The sequence below is a fragment of the Triturus cristatus genome, chromosome 9 (assembly GCF_964204655.1).
Source record: "Triturus cristatus chromosome 9, aTriCri1.1, whole genome shotgun sequence".
Taxonomy (NCBI): Eukaryota; Metazoa; Chordata; class Amphibia; order Caudata; family Salamandridae; genus Triturus; species Triturus cristatus.
Window position 1 is genome coordinate 37,356,419 of NC_140592.1, and position 20,434 is coordinate 37,376,852.

At 48.1% G+C, this 20,434-nt stretch overlaps 1 protein-coding gene across 1 annotated transcript in view; it reads left to right on the forward strand.

The window, feature by feature from the left end:
• The window catches only part of LOC146797324 (G protein-coupled receptor 22-like), a 1,041,243-nt gene that overhangs the window by 337,764 nt on the left and 683,045 nt on the right, over positions 1-20,434 (forward strand). The gene's annotated exons all lie outside the window — the stretch shown is intronic.

A 20,434-nucleotide genomic window follows, 5' to 3' on the forward strand; every position in this document is an offset into this window, starting at 1 on the left:
ACTGGCCTCCAATTCAAAGTGAGGCTTTTTGGTGACAGCCCTGTCTCCTTTAGCCCCGCCCACCCGGATTGGATCTTTTGCTTGCGGCGTAATGCTATCGCCTTCAATTACTTTGTGAGCACTTTATTCCTCACTCGCGCAACGGCGACAGCTTGTTGATCCTGTGGCCTGAGTCTAGGGCTTGATTGTGTGTCAGATGTTTTATTTCACGGGCAAGAATGGAAAATGGAGAAAAGACATCTTTTGAAGACATCTTTTGAAACAGACTTATCATCCCAAAATCAGTTTAGCAGATATGCTATTTACCCTTGTGCAGATGTTTTAGATTTGACCCCTAATTTAAAGAGCTGATCATTGTTACGCTTGCTCCATTGTTGGACCTGTACTGGTGCAAATCGACTCAAACGTCGTGTTTGAAATCACATGCCGACACATTAGTTGGACACTAACCATTTCTTTAAAAGTGTAAGTGTTTTGAAAGTTTTCACAGCCATGCAGTTTAACCTTCGTTCCTGCCTGTAATTTTTGGCCGGTCTCCAGCTTTCCCCTAGCTCGCTCATATCATATCATAGCAGCCGCTACGCTGAGAGAACCGCTGCACAGTCTGACTTGAGGAGGAATGGCCAATCCTCTTAGTGCCTTTCCACGCAGCACGCTAAATGCCCCCTTTACTCCTTAGCCTGAGTTCTATTATGTATCAGGAAGCTGCCCCCCCCCCCCAAAAAAAACACTGAAGGACCAAGCATTCCGTCATTTGCACATGTTGCACTGATAGCTTCACGGTGCTCACTGTCTTTGAGCAAAACGGTGTGTGGTCTAAAGTCACCTACCAGCAGCTTCAAGGCGCTCGCTATGTGTCAGATGGAAACAGCATGGTCTGCAGGTTACCTACCAGCAGCTTCAAGGTGCACCCTGTTTGTCAGATGGAAACAGCGCGGTCTGCAGGTTACCTACCATCAGCTTCAAGGCGCCCCCTGTTTGTCAGATGAAAACAGCGCACGGTCTGCAGGTCGTCTTCCAGTGGCTTCAAGGCGCTTGCTGTGTTTCAAGGGAAAATAGGTGGCACTGCATGGCGGCTGATGGCTGGGAGACTCCTCACAGAGGAGCAGCGGTTTCACATCCTCATTGTAATGCCAGAGGGGTCTCTGTGTCAGAAGAGGGCTCAAAGATCTTTAGCACGAGGGTCTGAACCTATAGGTGTCTGCTTTTCAAGGTTGTTTACTGAACCCATGGATCGCTTGCTTTTGAACTGTTTTGGCTTCTAACTAGGACCCAAATACTGGACTGTCATAGGAGCTGAAAGGTCACTTCATATTTCCACCCTCAGTAACGTTACTGCATCTTTCCTGATTGATTGTACTCATGTGGAAGTGTGATGACCTTGGGAAGGTAGGGGTTCGCCTCCAGGTGTCTGGATGAGTTCGGGCTGGGGGCGAGTGCCCATGGGCGGGCACGATTGAAATATCTGAGGCTGAAGGCACCGTGCTTCCCACACTGTCTGTCAGTGGGCAATAAAGTGTCAAACCTACGTGCACATTCAGTTCTTGGCCTCTCTGCGAAGTGCCCAGAGCGATGCTCATGTATGCGCCAGTTGTGTTGTGTGCAAATGTGTGACAGATACACAGCTGTCGAAATCTGGGCAGCACTTTAGGAAACGACCATGAAATGTGTGAGTTGTAAGCATGGGGGTTGAATAGTGAAGTGCAGTAGATGGAAGGAAGTACGAGCAGTAGCAAAGCCGGTAGGTCTGGGTTGTAGAGGGTAAATGTCTTGATTGTTGTGTGCTATGTCTGAATGGTATAAGAGAAAGTTCAAAGGTATCCAAACAGTGGTCAGGTAATACAGTTTTCAAGCATTGGCAAAGCCAATTGGTCTGGCCTAGTTTTCGGTTGTTTGTTTCGTTGTTGTGATATAAGCCTTGATACAATCACAGACAAACCAGGCTCCCAAACACCGGTCACGTGTCATGCTATGTGAAGCATAGGATAGAGTAGACATGCCTTTGGACAGGCCTTTTGGAAAGGTTTCCCAGTAATACTTCTTTGCTCACGCCCATGTTAGAGAACCTGTCATCCCACTTAAAGCCCCAACTACAGCTGTCTTTCTGACTGATCACTAGGTTCTCTCTGTTATCTGAGTTGATAACTAGTCATGTTAAGTGTGATGAGCATGTTTGTGAGGGAAGGGATTCCTCTGCACCAATGTCTAGTCAGGTATTATAGAGAACAATCCAATAATATTTTGAAAGAATTCTGTTTCCACAAAAAATTCTGGGCACACTTTTTCTGAGTCCTGCAGAACTTCTTTCAGTGATGAAAATGTTTGAAAGTGTTGCTGCCGGAGGACCATTCAGTCTTGTCCAATGTCCTGTAATAAAACCTGTTGTTTCCCTTATTGGTGCCCTTAGCCCAAAGTGCCTTGAGACCACGGTCGGAGCTTAGTAGCGCTTTACAAAAACCCTCAAGTGAAACATAGTAATAATAATAAATTGTGTAGCTGTGTCTATATGAGTGCGTTTTTAAACTCAGTTGAGGTGTTTAAAGACACTAAGAGGAACTGATCGCTTCTTACCCCTAAACATGGAAGATGCTGTCGCACGGTGATGACATCATAGGGGTTCTCCCTGCATGAATTGTGTTGTTTTTATACCAAGCATCCATCTGGCTGCATGATACCTAGATATAGTTCAGCAGAACGAAAGTAAAGTATGTAGCACAGTTGCATTTATTGTCTTAAAAATGCCATTCGGTTTTACCTATGTTCTCACAGTTCGTATTTGAAATGAAAGCACTTTTTGATCTGCTCAGTTTACAAGTTCACTGCTGGGCACCAACATGTGAAGTGTACCCGATGCTGCTGGTGTGTTTATAAGTAAATATGTTTTTGTAACTCTAGTATGAACTTGCTGTTGTGATACTTCATGCCCCAGTGCAGAGGATTGTAGCTAAGCGAGTTAATACACCTGTCTCAGAGATCTATGCAACTCCAACCTCATTTGGATGACTCAGTGTTAAAATCCCCCTGGGTGGATGTCCATGTGTCGTGTGCTCTGTGTAAATGCTAGCTAGCATGTATTATTGCTAATTTTTTATTGTGCTTGAATTTGGTAGCAATGTATTACCACCCCTTAAATAGTCGTCTAGGTACTGGATGACTCTAAACTATCATGCATAGATTGCACCAGACTTGAGACATATATGTTTTTTAATGTACTCACCCTGTGTATAATGCATCTTTTTCAGGTTATGTACACAACATACTTTTTACATTGTGACGTTACAATACTGACCTTAAGAGACACCCTTTTGTTTCCACACAACTATTCCCTGGCCCCATTTTTGCACACACGTGCACTCCTCAGTCTGTCCTCACAGGCACCATTATTCCCCGGCCTATGACCCGTTCATGTCCCTACCATAGTGCTCAATGATGTAATAGCCACTCCATCCATACTGCCCCCCTTAACATGTCACACCCTCTTATGCTCACCCATTTTACTTTCCTCCTCAAACTACACGCCACTGCATCCCCTCCACTGGCGCATGTATGCCCTCGTTCACTCTCCATAGCTCACTGATGACCTCTGATTGGTATGCCCTCCCTTCACATGCCTACATTCCAGGGCTCAAGTCCCAAACAAGCATTTGCAATGCAATAGGTCTCGCATTTACGCGCGTTTGAGCTATTGACATTGTAAATCACAAAGCCTTTTATTTTTGTTTTCGTTTTTAAAACAGATAAATAAAAGGCCTTGTCATTTACAATGCCAATAGCTTAAACTTGCAAACATGCGAGACCTATTGCATTGCAAATGCTTGTTCCCCTTGCGGCCTTGGCCCATGGTGCTGTTTAAAAGTGTTGTCATTATCTGTGTGTACACATCTCTGACACCACTGTGATCTGGGGTGCATCCTATAACTGTGTGGTATTGAATTGTAATAATTGCCAGGGTGGGTCTAGTACTGCTAGTAATATTTCCAAATGTGATTTATGCCAAGAAACACATGATGTGTTAAATAATGTGTGTGTTGAATACAAACTTTATTTAAATATACTGAGTGTGAAGTCTCTTTTGTGACGCTCAGTGTATTTATTGTGTGAGAGAGTACGCCAGTGCTTTACACATTGCCTCTGTGATAAGCCTGACTGCTCAGTGCCAAGCTACCCAAGGGTGAGCTGAGGTTACACAGTGAGTGTGATCACCTAACCCTGACAGGAGTGGTAGGTTCTGCCTGGCTAGGGCCTCGCCTCGTCCAACCAGAACGCGCCAGTTCCAACACAGCGCTGCTGCTTGTTGCTGTGTTTTGTTCGTTTTGGGAACCGCTCAAAGGTCATTGCTCCTAAAGACCTGTGCTCTTGGGCAGTGACAATACCAGTGCCAGGGTGCTTTCTTGAAGATTTCTCGTATTTACTGTCACCTGAGTTCCTGGTCGCTTTAAATAAACACCGATTTACTAGAAACACCCACAAAGGAAATCTTCCAACCCAAGTAAACCTGGGAACGAGGCGTAGTGAAGTTCGTCATTTGACCTCAGAGAGCGCCGAGGTGCAGGACTGCAGTTCACAGCGAAGTGTTCCTAGTGCCTGGGGGGCTGTGGGTGTAAACCACGCACAGATCTTCTCACCAGCACTGCCCCTCACGCCTCGCAGCACTACTGACTCTCAGGGTAAAATGAATCCTTCTCAGGACAGCAGCGCTGTGTTTCCCAGGAGGGTCGCTCAAGCAGACGTTCGTTGTAGAGATACATTGCCTACCTTGAGTAATGACGTCATCAATGTGTCAATAAACAGTCCTCTTCACCTTACACGCATTCTGAGTGAGGAGGGTAAGCCCTGATCTCTGTGAGCATCTTCCAGAAACGGATGCCTTCTGCACCCAGGATCTGTGCAACAGAAAGAGATTCAGCCTCTACCTAAGTGTATGCGAGAGGCAGGGCTTAATTTGTAAAAATAAATAAGTGACGGGGGCCTCACCAGGAGACCTGTGCAGCTTGCACCACCCACTGCCCATGAAAGACCTGCCAATGATTGTACAAACACACCTACTAACCATCACACTCCTACAAGTGGGACACTTCACACTATTCCAGGCACCCAAAGCTATAAGAATGGCATGAGTGGCAGGTATTAGTGATTTCTAACGTGTATTGAATTAATAAACAGTTTTTATGGTAATCTCTAAATAAAATAAACAGCGCCACCATGTGGCAGACTGTCATAAGTGCCAGTGTTAGCAATTAAGAGCCGGTGCCAAGCACCGGAAACCACCAGCTCAAATTGGGCACTGGTGAAAGGGCACCTCCTACTGGCCGATCAGCACATACCACCCTATCAGTATTTATGGGTTAGAGCATCCCCTGCATAGTAATATCTGTATAACAGAGATGAGTACAGTTTCCAAGAGGCTCATATCTGCAGTTCAATTTTGGGCCATGCTACTACCTGTTGTTATCAGAGTACCCAAGGCCACAGCTGGCCTGACCCACTGATGTATGCATCAGGCACAAGGCTCATTGGCCCCTACCAATACTGTAACGTGTATCTGGGTGCAAGACTTGGCACACAGCTGGAGCACTAGCAACACAAGAGATTCACTGATAATCTCACGACTGGGGCACAAGTGCTCAACGATCCTTTGTTAGCTCCATCAGTTGTGCCGGCCTCCTGGAGCATGATGGGGAGTGACCGCACCAAAGGGTGCTGGGTGCCACACTACATCCTTTAGCAACTCTAACAAAAATCCAACAGTCTAGCGAAACGGATCATTGCCTTGTGTCTAGGACATGCTGTCTCTGAGTCTCTGTGATGGCTGAGGGTTGCGAAACAGGTTGTACATGCCGAAGCCACCTCCAAATTCCCACCTGTTGGGGGTTGGCTGCTGCCGCTGGACCCAGATAATGATATATACTCAAAGCAATGGTTTACCTGGAATTCATTCATACAGACTTTGTAGATAAGCAAAGAGATATATTCTAAACATACAATTAATGTAGTAGATATTGGGAGTTGGCCATTCCTGTTGCTGTCACTGGTGTTACCAAGACTAGTTTGGTCAACGGTACAGGCAGCTGGCACCTGGGTAAGACCTGGTTGGGATACCTCTGGTTTGTCTCACTGAAGGAAATCCTCAAGCTCGTGGTTGGGGGTTCTCGATGGGTGAGTACTCCAGGATTTTCTCAGCCATGTGAATATCCATCTAGTCCTGATTACTGTTTCATTCTCTCTTCAGTGTACCTGTTGTGGACAGTGGCGTAACACAGGCCCCCGCAGCCTCCACACCGCGGGGGGCCTCCAAGCTCCAGGGGGCCCCCTCAGCACTGTGCTCCGCCCAGAGAGCTCCTTCATGAGTCAGGAGGGGGCCCCTCCACGTGCCTTGCAAGGGGGCCCCCACAAGTTTCGTTACGCCAGTGGTTGTGGACCACCACTAGGCCACCTGTCTTGATATTGTGGCTCAGCTAGTGTAGTTGTTTTTTCTGACTTGTCTTTGCCGCTTTGCCATGGACCTGTCTCCGGACGGGTCAAATTTGATGTCTCCAGTATAACATCAACTACAAATCTTCTGTACAAGAGCTTTGTAGGGGCCCTCTGTGTGGTGCTGTGTCTGGTGGTCCAATATATTCATTGTAAATAGTAGATGGTCCACTCATTGTTGCTATTCTGCTGCACCACAATTTGGAGCGTTTTATTTAGAGTTCTCATGAAACGCTCAACCTACCCATTATCTTGGGGCCAACATGGGATTATTTTCTGGTGATCCATCACTAGTTCCTGCAGTTCTGCTTTTAGATCTGCCTCTTTAAAGGGGTGTCCATTGTCCATTTTAATCACCTTGGGGATACAATAGGCGGTGAAGATGTTCTCCAGTTTGTGGTGGACGTGTTTAAAGACCATGGTCTGAACAGTTTGTGCACTCTGGTATTACACACAAGCATCCATGACAACAAGGAGTTGTCGCCCACCAGGGAGCCTGAAGATGTCTGTGAGGGGGTGCACCAGGCGTTTCAAACACTACATTTGTGACCAACAGTGCTTGTTGCTCCGGGCTGGTTGTTGTATGTGTGCATACATGATGTGCATGTAGTAGGATAAGTGAGGTGAGTGACTTGTCATACTGGAAGCCATTTTGATTTCAAGTGGTGCACAAGATGGAGGTCTGGAGCGAGCGTGCCAGACAGCAGAAGTAGGTTGCAGGGCTCTCCCAAAACCCTTCTAAGGCCTTAGAAATGCACCAGACCCATGTGTGTGGGGGCGGGGACAGAGGGTTCTCTTTGATATTTAGGGAGAGCCCTGGTCATTTCCTGCTCTAATGTTCTCTGCACGTGCTGCCCCCAAAGACAGGGCTGTAGCTTAGTCACCAATGTTGGGAGGGGGGTGTAAATGTGACATTTCTCAACAAGGAATGTGATGTACCCAACTAAAAAGGATAACGCAACCTCGAGACGCTGAGCGGTAGTATTGGGTGGGGTCATGGGTACTCGTTTTCAGCTGTTTGTTAAAGTAAGGCCAGTCAGCCGAGGGTCTCAGTGAGATAGTCTGGACTATGTTGTCCACTCTAGTCCAGTTCCTCCTCAACGAAATGTAGGGTAGGTAGGCCAAAGAGAGCAGGCTAGCAAAAGCCCATACCCGACGTCAGCAGACCAAGCAACAAGAGCAATCTCAGCAGCATACCATGCTTGGAAGAAGGGGACTCGGCGAGAGTACGCTAAGAGGAAGCGCAAAGCGGACCAGATGCTGCAGAGTACCCAGATGTGTCCCAACCCTCCTGGAAAGGAAAGTTTGAAACCACCTGGACCTTGTACACTGTAGCGGTCTACACAATGAGGAACCAGTGATCTCTCTTTCGTTCTCCCTTTTAAGGGAATATATAGAAATAGATCATAACTTTAAAGAGATAAGGGTTATGTGCGTGGACTAGTGTGCTGAAGGGCTGCAATTTGGTTCATTCTCCTGAGGTGTATAATGGCCAATCGCTTGGCCTCGAGTGGTTGCTTTTTGAGCATCCTTCGCTAATTACGTGGCTTTGAAGCTGTTGTAAGTACTTGTGAAGGCTTTAGGTTTCTTCAAACTTTTTCACAACTGCTATGTAGACTTTTACTAGTATAACTGAAAGGCTGTATCACTGTGAGAGCGGATTCTTGGACCACCGTATAGCTGTGATCTGTATTGTGCATACGATGGTGACAGGAATTGTGTCTAATGTGCACTGCTGCTATAGAGTGATGTGTAAGTGAGGTTTGAGCTGGATGCACTACTGGTCTAGCAAACACTGAATCCTCTGGATGGCTTTTAGTTGACTAATGACCCCAGACTCTGTCTCTTCACCCACTGGCATGTGACAGGACACCATGATACAATGACGATAGGGTAGCTGGAACTAGGCTGAGTCAGGGAGAGGAAGCCCAAGTCAACACCCCACCACCCCAGTCCGATACTTCACTTCTCATACACAAGAATGGATCCAGATACATTTTCAGACAAAGACAAGACCAACCCATAGGTCCATGTGGACATTTGTTAGAAGGTAATGCTTCACACCCAGTTCGCAGGTCAATATGGGTTGCTCTTGTCTTTGTCTGAAAATCTATCTGAATCCTCTCATGGGGCAGGAAGTGTCGTATCAGACCCGGGATCTGTATGGCATTGTTTTTATCTCACACTGTCAGGCCCTAACATAGGGTTCAAGTCGGGTCTTTAAAGCACCCAGCACTGCACCACCCCCACATGAAACTCATTTGAAACAACGATTTTATATTTCACAAACACATTGTGTGTAATTAAATTAAAGATTTTTTTTTTAATTATAGAATAGATTTTTCATCAAAACCAGAGTCAGGGAAATCATTTTATGGCCTGATCCAACACTCAATTCAGCTGAACTGAGCTGTTTATTTTTCTATTATTTTCACAAACATCAGATTATCTATGCAAATGTACAACAGGACGTATTGATTTTAGTGGTAAGTTTTTGTTGAGAGATAAGTCATAAAGAGCCCCAGGTAAAGTAACCATGACCGAACGTCAAGAAAAAAAGTGCCAACCAAAGGATTGCAAATTTTTACAGAAATTATATGGAGATTATTGGTGTCTACAAGGACGTCTAAATGCTTATTCAAATAGTTACGAGAAAGTGATCAGAGGACTCCTTGGCGCTTTTGTCTGGGACGGTCATTTCAGTGGTGTCGTAGGGGGTCGCGTAACTAGTAAGCATGGAGGAGTCTCGTTCGTTATCGGAATTAACAGGACAAATCGCTCCACCAACTAACATACGGCCATCCACCACCACCCGCAGAATCGAGAAAGAGCTGTCAATCTGTCAATCTCTTCCGTGTTCGGGCCGGGTGAGGTTTCCCGTGTGACATTTGTTAGACGGTAATGGATTCGGATAGAGGCACACTGATGCCGCAACAGGGAAAGCATAATTTAAAAGCCGATTTCTCTTGCTGAAGCAGTGTGTCCCAAGTGCCCGAATGCCACACGAAAGGCCTGGGAGGGTTGTTAAGTTCTGATGATGTCTGCGGTTCAGATCACTGGGCCATCATCCAGGCGGCCAGTGCTTGAAGTGTGAGGAAAGGAGGTGGTCTCTAAAAGAGACATAGGCAAAGAAGTGTAACTAGGAATCCTTTCCAAGAGGCAGGGGGTGGCTTAAGACATGAAAACTAAAATCCTGCGCTTTACAACAGTTGTCACCTGCCCACTGTATGCGTGCCTCCAGACATGTAAGACATCAATGCATATGTGCCTAAAACAAGCCAGTGCTTGTTAGCAGTATCTAATAAATGAGTAGCAACAAAGATTTTGTGGTCAATAATTAGAATTGAAAATGGTTTGATTGTGAAAATTTGAGACTGAATTAAACTTTGCTAAGATCTGTGGCGGGGGATGTGGTCTATGGAGTGTCTCAATAACCTCCATTCCCATTCATGCCGCTGGCCTCTGCCATCGTCCTCTCTGTTAGACACTAACTCCCTTTTTCTCCCCACATTTTCTGAAATCCTCCATCTGCATATCACATGCAATATTTTCCTCTTCACGCCGTCTGGTCACCCTCTGCTTGTACTTCCGCCCATCTTCTCCACTTTACCATCGCCTTACACACACAACACACACACACACACAACACACACACCAACTCCCCTTTGAGCACTGCAAATTCGCAATTACGCTTGTCACATACATAACCATGTCTGTGTGCATCCTGCCGAGAGGCCACGGATTACATGTGCATGGAGTCTGAACACATTAATGACTCACTTTAAGACACAGTGAGAAGTTCACACTACCTCCAGTCTCCTCTCATGAGCGCTTCAAAGTGGAGTAATGAAAATTGAGGGGGCCTCCTGCAATGTACATGGAGGGGGCCACCCAATGCTCTGGCCCCAGTATGTGGCTCTGAGGCCAGGGGCCCACCACCTGTACACAGTGCCAGGGTGCCCCCCCTGGAGCTTGGGGGACCCCCACATCGTGGAGGCTGCGGGCGCTATTGTTATGGGACTGGCTCTTCAGGGAGACCCATGGCCAACCCGAACTTACCCAGACACCTGGAGGTGACTCAGTTCACATAAAAGAGTCATACGTTGCATGAAAAAAACTACAGAGGCACAACATATAATTAAAAACAAGTACTTTTAGGGAATGCAGGATAAATTAACAAATTAAATATAAACAGATCATCCATCACTATTAAGTTTCACCAAGGCTGTCTACAGTTCTTGTTGGGAAGTCAAGCATTGTTTTGACCTGTAAAGGACATGTATTTAGGGGCATATTTACAAGGAGCTAGCACCGCTGCAGCGTCATTCTTTTATGCAGCGGCGGTGCAAACAGTGATCAACACTGCTCCATATTTACAAACTGACGCATTGGGCCCGCTGCGTCAGTTTGTAGAGGCCTGCGTCACATTATACCTGGGCCAGGTATAATGTATGCAGGGTGGCCGTTTCCAGATTAAAAGGCACGCAGAACTGACACAGTGAAATGTACAACTTTTCACTGCGTCTCTCTTCGACTTGACTGCGTCAAAATCCCTACGCCTTCTCAAACCATGAGTAAGGATTAATGCTGGGCTTTTAACCTGGGTCTCGCCTCTGTCTTCTGGCGCATTGCTGGAGTTGCGTCAGTCTTACGACCAACTCCAGCAATGCGTCACTTTAGCACCAACAAATGAGTCTGAATTTCTGATGCACCCGTGAATCCTTGCACCATGGAGCGCTGTATTATAAATCCAGCGCAACCATGGCGACATAGCATTTGCGGCAGGCGCAAGTAATCTGACGCATCAATGCTGATGCATCAGTTCTTGTAAATGTGGCCCTTAGGGTCTAAAATTGACCCATTTCAAAGACAGTTTTTTATTGCTCCATCTGGAACCTTGCATTATCCGCCCCACTCACCGCCCTGCCGGCGGCACACTGATGTGGAGTGAGTGACAGGCAGAGGCCCAATTAGATCTGAGCCCTGGGACCTGCCTGAGGACCGCTCACATCGTTGTAGGTCACACTGCGATCCCAGGCCCATTCTGAAGCAACAGTGACTTGTTGCAGTTGTGTTCCTAAACTTTTCTAGATTTGTATGTGTGTGTGTTGCATGCTTCTGATTATTATTGCTACCCCTACCATCTACACAAGGGCTCCATACTTCTGGTAAAATATGCTTTAAAATAAACTCTGTGATTTATCTCATTGAATGTTTTTTCACGTGTGCTGTTAAAGACATGTTTGCTTCAATGAGTGTCATCAGGTCAAATCTCCTGTTCCCGTGAACTCCATGTCTTTGAAATGTAAACTGACAACCCATCTGTCACTGCCAGGCCCTGTCCGCATAAGAAATGATTAGCGGTAGTGTCACACCCCATACAAGTCAGCGCCGTCTCCTCAGCTTGCTTCCTCAACCTTCGAATGCTCCGGAAGGCCTTCAGAAGGCTGCCACCCAACACCAGGCGAAGAGTCACACAAGCTCCCATCACCAGCAAACTAGACTACGGCAACTCCCTCTATGTAGGAACAACCGCCCAACTCATGACTAAACTCCAGACCATCCAGAACACAGCGGCCAGACTCATCCTCAACCTCCCCAGAAGGACGCTCATCACCCCCCACCTCAAGAAACTCCACTGGCTACCAGTCGCAAAGAGATGCCAGTTCAAGCTGCTCACCCACATCTACAAGGCACTACACAACATATTACCAGTGTACCTCAACAATCTAATGAATTTGCAGCAGTCAACTAGGAAACTCCGCCCTGAATCCCTCTCCTTAGCAGCCACCAGGCACATCCGCCGGATGAACCGTGGAGACCGCCCCTTCTCCCAGCTGTGGCTAAGTCCTGGAATCACCTCCCCTGCACCTCAGAGCCTCACCCAACTCTAACAGTTCAGGAAGGACCTTAAGACCTGGAATGACCTCCCCTGGACCTCAGAGTCTCACCCTCGCTCCAGCGGTTCAGGAAGGACCTTAAGACCTGGAATGACCTCCCCTAGACCTCAGAGTCTCACCCTCGCTCCAGCAGTTCAGGAAGGACCTCAAGACCTGGAATGACCTCTCCTGGACCTTAGAGTCTCATCCTCGCTCCAGAAGTTCAGGAAGGACCTTAAGACCTGGAATGACCTCCCCTGGACCTCAAAGTCTCACCCTCGCTCCAGCAGTTTAGGAAGGACCTCAAGACCTGGAATGACCTCCCCTGGACCTCAGAGTCTCACCCTCGCTCCAGCAGTTCAGGAAGGACCTTAAGACCTGGAATGACCTCCCCTGGACCTCAAAGTCTCACCCTCGCTCCAGCAGTTCAGGAAGGACCTCATGACCTGGAATGACCTCCCCTGGACCTCAGAGTCTCACCCTCGCTCCAGCAGTTCAGGAAGGACCTCAATACCTGGAATGACCTCCCCTGGACCTCAGAGTCTCACCCTCGCTCCAGCAGTTCAGGAAGGACCTCAAGGCCTGGAATGACCTCCCCTGGACCCCAGAGTCTCATCCTCGCTCCAGCAGCTCAGGAAGGACCTTAAGACCTGGAATGACCTCCCCTGGACCTCAAAGTCTCACCCTCGCTCCAGCAGTTCAGGAAGGACCTCAAGACCTGGAATGACCTCCCCTGGACCTCAGAGTCTCACCCTCGCTCCAGCAGTTCAGGAAGGACCTCAAGACCTGGATGTTCGTCAATTAGGAGAACAGAGAGCATGTTCTCCCAACACCTCGAGACCCTCACGGGTGATGCAGCCACACTCTACAAACCCTGATTTATTGATTGATTGTCTCCCCCAAAGCTACGTCCTTGCCCCAGGAACAATAACTGAGGTGCAGTCTTTCCCGTCTGTGCGCCTAGTATTGGTTTTCCCTCTTTCGGCAGAGGCGAGCGCACCAGATGCCACAGCAGTGATGGCTGGGGCAGAGTCAGTGTAATCCTGCTTGGTCGACTTGGCTGAGGGCACACTACCTCAAGTGGGTGCCGCAACCACCCCTCGCTGCCTGCCGAAGACTCTGCCTGCACAGACTGAAGAGTAAAGAGACCTCAAATAAGATACAGGGCAAAGATGGAACACGCGAGGGAGAGCTGTTTTAGGACTGGTGCTGAAATGATGTCCCATCTGTGCCCACTTTGCTTCTCCCTTAGTTCAGCGTATTATATGTTTTAGGCTGCTTCTGCTTGCACAGCCACACATAACACTTTTGTTATTGTGACATAATTTTAGAAATATGCTGTACATGTTGTTTTGTTATTTAGTGACTCTTCCTGGGATTTTGTCTGGACATTTTGTGCAAGGACATTAGAACACATAACACCATGTTGTAGTGCTTTCTGCTCAGTCAGCAACAGCTCCTAAAGTTTTAGGCCTAACACGGTGGCCCCGCTGCAGCTTTCCAACACAGTAGATTTATTATATAAACTGTGTTCTGTCCCGGTGGGGGCCGAGAAGAGAATTCTGTCAGAGAGACCTGTCCGGGAACGAACGCCAGGTTTGGAGTCTGTTGCTATTCCCAGAGATCACTCATATATCCCTTTGTTTACGCAGTAGGGATCGGCCTAGATGGATAGATAATTTGCCATGGTTGGCTTGTTCGGTATATATAGTCTGCTAGCCATGTTGATTACTTTGCCTGGCAGCATTTGTATAATAATCGCAGCACATCTGCTTCGTAATAGACCACGATAGTTTCAATAAATATATTGTAAACTTTCATTGTGTCTTTCCTTTGTTTACTACAGGCATGCATGAGTGAGAGATGAAAGGTGATGATCTATTTCCACGGTTCCCTTGGAGACTAGAGGTTTGCCCAAATCACCTGCTACTCTGGGAAGGTTAGGAGTTCAGGTGAGGCCCTGTGAGCTAACCCGGATAGGGGCGACAGGTATAGACATGATAGAGAGACACAGTCCCTACATTCTGACGTCCTGTCATCCCAAGGCACAGTTTTGCTTACCATCAGAATCCCTGCGACAGTGATTACATTTGGGTGCCGAAGCTCTGCTCAGAAGCCCCCTCAGAAGCCCCAAAACGCAGAATACTAAGACTGCATAGTCTGGAATCAACCGCGGGTATTTTTAATCCACTTTCAGACACTTCCGGCCCCTTTATCTCACACTTGCAGGTACCAGCAATCTGACTTTATGATGGTTTTTCTGTGTTTCCTTTCTCTATCTTCCTTCTCTTGGAAAAATAAGTGCTGGTCACCAAAAATGAGCGCCGGTGACCCGCAACTGCAAGCACAGGCTCAACTTAAGCACTACTCATTAACCTCCAGGCGACTCGCAGTTTAAGCAGCAGGCGCTGCCCCCACCAGTTGAAAGAGGTTACCTTACCCCTTATCTAGTATAACATTTCCCCTCGACTTTTTGTATACGTTATTGCGTTGCAGTTAGAAGTAATTTTTCTCTGATATGAACACAGTGGCTGGACAGTGATTTATTTATAACTCTTACATATTTACCAAGTTCAGAGTCTGTAACCCCCACACCCCTCCCTGAGTGAGCTTTGGGCTGCCCACTTTAGCTCCCTGAGGGTCGAGGGCTTTCAGTGTTACTAGGCGCTCCGTTTTGGGCTCAGTGGCTGGGTAAGGCCCAGGACAGCAGTGGTACAAAGCTCGGTTACGATTTTGCACCTTACCTGCCATGGGGCTCCTGAAAACAATTCCTTTTAGCTTTTCTTTTAGAAATCATCATTTGATAAAACATGACTTCGGAATTATGTTAAATCGGTGACGGGTGCAGCGCGCTGTTTTATATTCTCTCTCGTTTCTTTGCTCTCTTTCTCTGTTCCTCTCCCATTCTCGCCTCCTCTACCCCACTCACTCTGTCTCTCTCGCTCCTCGTCTCCTCGTTTTCGCTCTCTCGCTCCCTCCCCATCTCTCACCCTTTTTCGCTCTCTCACATTCTCTGTCAGTCTCCCTGTTCCACCATCATCTCTTCCCTTTCTGGCCCCTTCTAACACCTTTATCTGGTTCCCTCTTTCTCATTCTGTGCTCCTCTCCCCCTTTCTCCTTCTCCATCTTTGCCTTCGTCACTCTTACTCGTTTCTCTCCACCTCTTGCCCTGTCTTCTATCACTCTCTGTCGCTCCTGTTTGTCTCGCTTTTTCTTCATAACCTTCTCCCTTCTCCCTCTCTCTTCCACCTGGCCTACTCTCTCTTTCCCCATCTTTATCTCCGCCTCCATCCCCTCTCCATTTCCATCCATCTCTCTCTCTCTTCCCTTTCTCATCTTTCCTCATCTCTCCCTTTCTCTGCGCCCTTCCTCCTTCTTTCTGTTCTCGTTTTCTCCCTCACTCTCTTCCTGTGTCTCTCTCTCACTCACTGTCGTTCTCTCTCTTTCTGTCTCTCTCTCCATCACTTTCGCTCTCTCCCCCTTTCTTCCCGTCTCTCTCTCCATCACTTTCGCTCTCTCTCCCCCTCTTTCTGTCTGTTTCTCTCCATCACTTTCACTCCCCCCTCTCTGTCTCCCTCTCTCTCTCCATCAGTTTCTTTCTTTCGCTCACTCTCTCTCCCTCTCGTTCTGTCTCTCTCTGCATCATTTTTTTCTCTCTCCTTCTATCCCTCTCTCTCTCCATCACTTTCGTTATTTCTCTCTGTTACTTTCGCCCCCACCCCCCTTCGGTGTCTCTCTCTCTTCTGCACTTTTGCTTCCCTTCTCCTCCCCGGCTCTGTCTCGAGCTGCTTTTCTCCCCCTGCCCGCTCTTTCTCTCACAACAAAATGCTCAATTAAACGTCCGCCAGCAAGCCCGCCCGCCTGCGCCTAGGCCCGGCTCACTCCTGCTTACTTTGAAGACAGTCCCCCAAGAAGAAAAAACATCTCATCAGGGATGTAGGGAATTGGGCCGCTTGTTCCAGGGAAGATTCTGTAAATGCGCTCCCATGGTTACAGCCTCCCCTCCCCCTCACCTGGTCCCTCGCTCCTGAGACAGCTCCGTCTCCTTCCTGACAGGGAGGGATGGCGCGTACGAGACGTCCCCCCCCAATGCGGCATTTTCCCGCCGTGACCTTCAGCCTTGCGGTAGAGGGCACTCTACGGATGGAGCGGGGGTAGAACCACGTGCAAGGCGGGAGGTGGGGGCAATCCCTGGCACAGGGTGCCCATGGCACCCTGGGCAGGACGAACCCCTGCAACACGCCGTGGCCACCACAAGGGGGCGCAAAGCATGTGAGGCTACCCTGTCGGTACCATTCTGGCAGGAATGTGCGGCCTAGTGACCACTGTAGCTCAGACTCCCGCTTCTAATCTCGGCGTTCCCGCTTCACCACGTGTGTGACCCTGAGCAGACTGTCTGTGCCGCAGTTCCCTTATCTGGCAAAATCAATCTGTTCCTTTTTTAAAAAAAATCTATAACACCATTGACCTGTCTGCTCGCCCACTCAATTCACGTTAGGACCCGTTAACGCCCGGCGTCCGATACTTCACTCTATTTTCAATAACACTGAAGGGGCCGCGCTTCGATGGTGCTCCGTAAAGGACAGTTTAGCGGATCGATAGCTGTGACCGAGATGGACGACCTGCGTGTCCCCCCCCCCCCCCCCTCCCCGCCTCCCTGCCGGACCTCGGTTCTCCAGCGATCATTCAACTTGTACTTACAAGTGCTTTATAGCGCTAGGTTGGCACCTCCCAGGCGCTCTGCAGCGGTGAGAAGTAGTTAGGAGTAAGGACTCTCTTGATGCCTCTCAGCACAGGCAGCAGGTTCGGTTTGGGGGTGCTGTCACCTCAAACGTCAGAAGAGAGTCTGAGTGGGGACCCCGAGGTCCATAAAGGGTTCACCCCCTATGGACATTGAGGGAGTGGTCAGAGTGTGTTTCAGACTTGGTGGGGGCTTGAGCCCTGGGATCTTGGGGCTTCTAAGCCAGGAGCCTAGAACATGGATCTGTCCATCAACGCACCTCTTCCGCTGCCTCTGTTCTGGCCAGCGGGTTCGCTGTGGCAGACCCAAGGTTGTGAGATGCTATGTTACGGGCATGTGTGCATTGCACTCTGCAGTGGGTGTGCCAGTCACAGTAGCCTTGGTGGCCTGCAGGTGACTTTCCAAACAGGGGTGAGGTTTCCACCACAGACCAGAGCCTGGTTCTGCTTGTGAAGACCAGAGTTCCGCCAGGAGCCGGGACGGGTCTGCTCCTATGTCCAGAGGATGTGTTGACTTCCATCAGTTGAGTCAAGTGACATCGCTCTTGGTGTTTGAGGGGCGTGGTCAGATTGTGGCGCGGGGTGAGTTGGTCACCCCTTGGTTTGGTAGCGTTCTCCTTGCCTGGCAGTAAGACAGTTGGCTGTAGCGAGTATCGCTGGGCACGGTGAACGCTCGCTTGTAGCATGTTTGGTCAATGATGACTGTAGGCTAAGAGATCTGGTTAATGTAGTCTGTTATATGACAGTGCGTGGTGTGGGGTGTCTGCCTATGTTGACACCTCAAGTCATGTTCTGAGTGTTTCAAACCACATCCGTGTTTTAATTGTAAAACCACTCAGTGGAGAGATCTGTTCATGGTGTCACCCAGGCAGGCAACTAGAGCCAAATTTCGGGGGGGGGGGGGGGGGGGCGGAAAAAGTTTTCGGGGGGGGGGGGGGCTAAGTCTTCCAGCCATAGGCAGAGTGGCTGTAAGAAGGGGCGAAAACGCAACAAAAGCCTCATTAAACGAGTAAATGGTCTTTTAAAGACCTGTGAAGTACTCGGGTCCGGCTGCAATTAGACGGACGCCAGCCCGCGAGGCTGTCTCAGCCGGGCTGACACACATGACGGGGGGCTGAAGCCCGGTGAGCCCAATGGGTGTTGCGCGCCTGGTGTCACCAAGGTTCACAGCGCCTCGAGACCCTCATGGATGAAGCAGCAGCGCTATATAAAACCTGAGTGATTGATTGATTGAAGGTTTGACTTAAAGTTTGGTGCATGGGTACTCCACTACACACGTGATGGACATCCAATCCTCCCTGTTTCAAGTCCATTATATCCTCCTGCGCATGTGATAAGGTGGGCGGGATGTCCATCACCCTTGTGATGACGCCACTAGACTCGAAATCCGGCCCTAAGTTCTCCGCAACATCTCATCATCGTAGTCAAAGCTCTCTCGACGCCAAGACCGTCATCTGCCAGCTTGCCCATTATTGTCTTCGGGACCAGAGAGGGTCTCCTGACACTGAACACGGTGTTTCTACGTGTGATGAAGACATCCTGGCCATCCCTCAATAACGAAGCCATCATGTCCTTCAGATGACCTCCAAGCATGTCTGTGCATCTTCCCTTTAAGATGTATCTCATGAGGTGGTTTTTAGGGCATCCCATATCCTTTTCACCTCATAGAGTCGGGCGATCTCCCTCACTGAACGCACCCTAATAAACGCCTGCAGCACCCGACCGATAGAAAGCTCCCTTTAGGGCTAAGAAGAAAATTACGCTCATCACGGGAACTCGCCCTGCACAGTGATGTCATTAATGATGTCATGTCAGATGTCACCAGTGAGGTTATCAATGATATCACAGAACACGTCATGAGTGATGTAATATGTGAGGTCATATATAAGGTTATGAGCAGTGCATAGTGAAGCTCGAGTTATGGTTTCTTAATTTAAATGTAACTGGTGAATTTCAGTGAATTGTTTGAATTTAAAATGATTTTAACTTACATTCTCACCTAACTATAACGTCACTTTAACCTTTGGGTTTTTGAGTGAATTTCTAGGGTTTAATTTTAAACATAAAGTAATGCGTTCATGTTATTCCCATCCCCCCCAGCAGGCGGCAGGGGTGACCAGGCCCTTCGTCACCCCCCTATTGGGCGCCAAACCCTTCACCGTGTGGGACATGGAGTCGGATGCAGGGCCTGGCCTGCCCCAAAAGACTTCCACCCAAGTTGTTTTTAAAACAGTTTTTGGAACCCGCAGGACTCTTGCAGGAATAAATGAGGTTGTGCCGTCTCCCGCGTGAGTCCAGTGGGATCGCAGCACCCCAAAAACAATAATTATAATTTGGGCCAGGGGCTCCCTCGGGTCCCCAGCACAAGTTCCAGGCATTCCGGGTACCACTACCTTTTCAGGTCACAGGGGCGAATCCCTGTGTCCAGTAATGGCGGGCGCAATGTTCCTCCTCCTCTTGATGCCTGCCAATCAGAGCGCGAGTTCCCACAGGACTCACAGGTGATCCTTACTCATATTTTCCAGTTAGCCCCCACGACAAATCAGATTGCTCTATTATTTGAATTTGCGTGCCGGAGTAACTCTGGAGGGAAACCCTCAAAACCAGCCACCAGATGGCTGTATCTGCTGAAGTTTAATTTCTCAAAAACAACTCAACGAATTTGCACCAAATGACAAAAAGTATGCTTTCTGGGTAAAGGCCTAGTTTTCTGCCAAATTTGGTGTAAGTCCATTTCGCTGTTTTGGCTGTTGCATAGTTCAAAAATTCCTATCAAACTGCGTGGGGAAACTGTGTTTTGAGACCCCCTGTTTTTCTCAGCGCCCGCTTGACGGATCACCCGAGATGGGTGAAGTTGTTTTTCAGAAGGTTTTGTGAAGATTCGTCAAACGTCTCCAAAGTTATTAGCAAAACCAAAAATGCATTTCCTCTGATGGTAGCTAGGTCTTAACTAGCACCACTGAGTAATATAGTGGCTTTACTGCCAAAGGAACACGTCTATGCCGTTTCCTTCAAATTACTAGAGCCGAAATATCAAAGTTAATTCATATATCAACCTCAATACTCCTCATCTACAGATGTGTACACATCTGTAGATGTGGAGTTAAAATAGTAAATCTATACTTCTCTATATGAATTTTCCTTGATATTTCGACCGACTATAGTAATTTGAAGGAAACAGCACAGATGTGTTTCTTCTACAGTATAGCTTGGTTCACAGAGAGCTTAGCTATGGTCAAAGTGTATGTTGCATGAAAAGGGCTTTGTGTGTATTGGAATGGAGACATCAATGCGAGGCCTACGCTATGACATATTCTTGTGAGAGGGACGATGTGTTGCCGGAA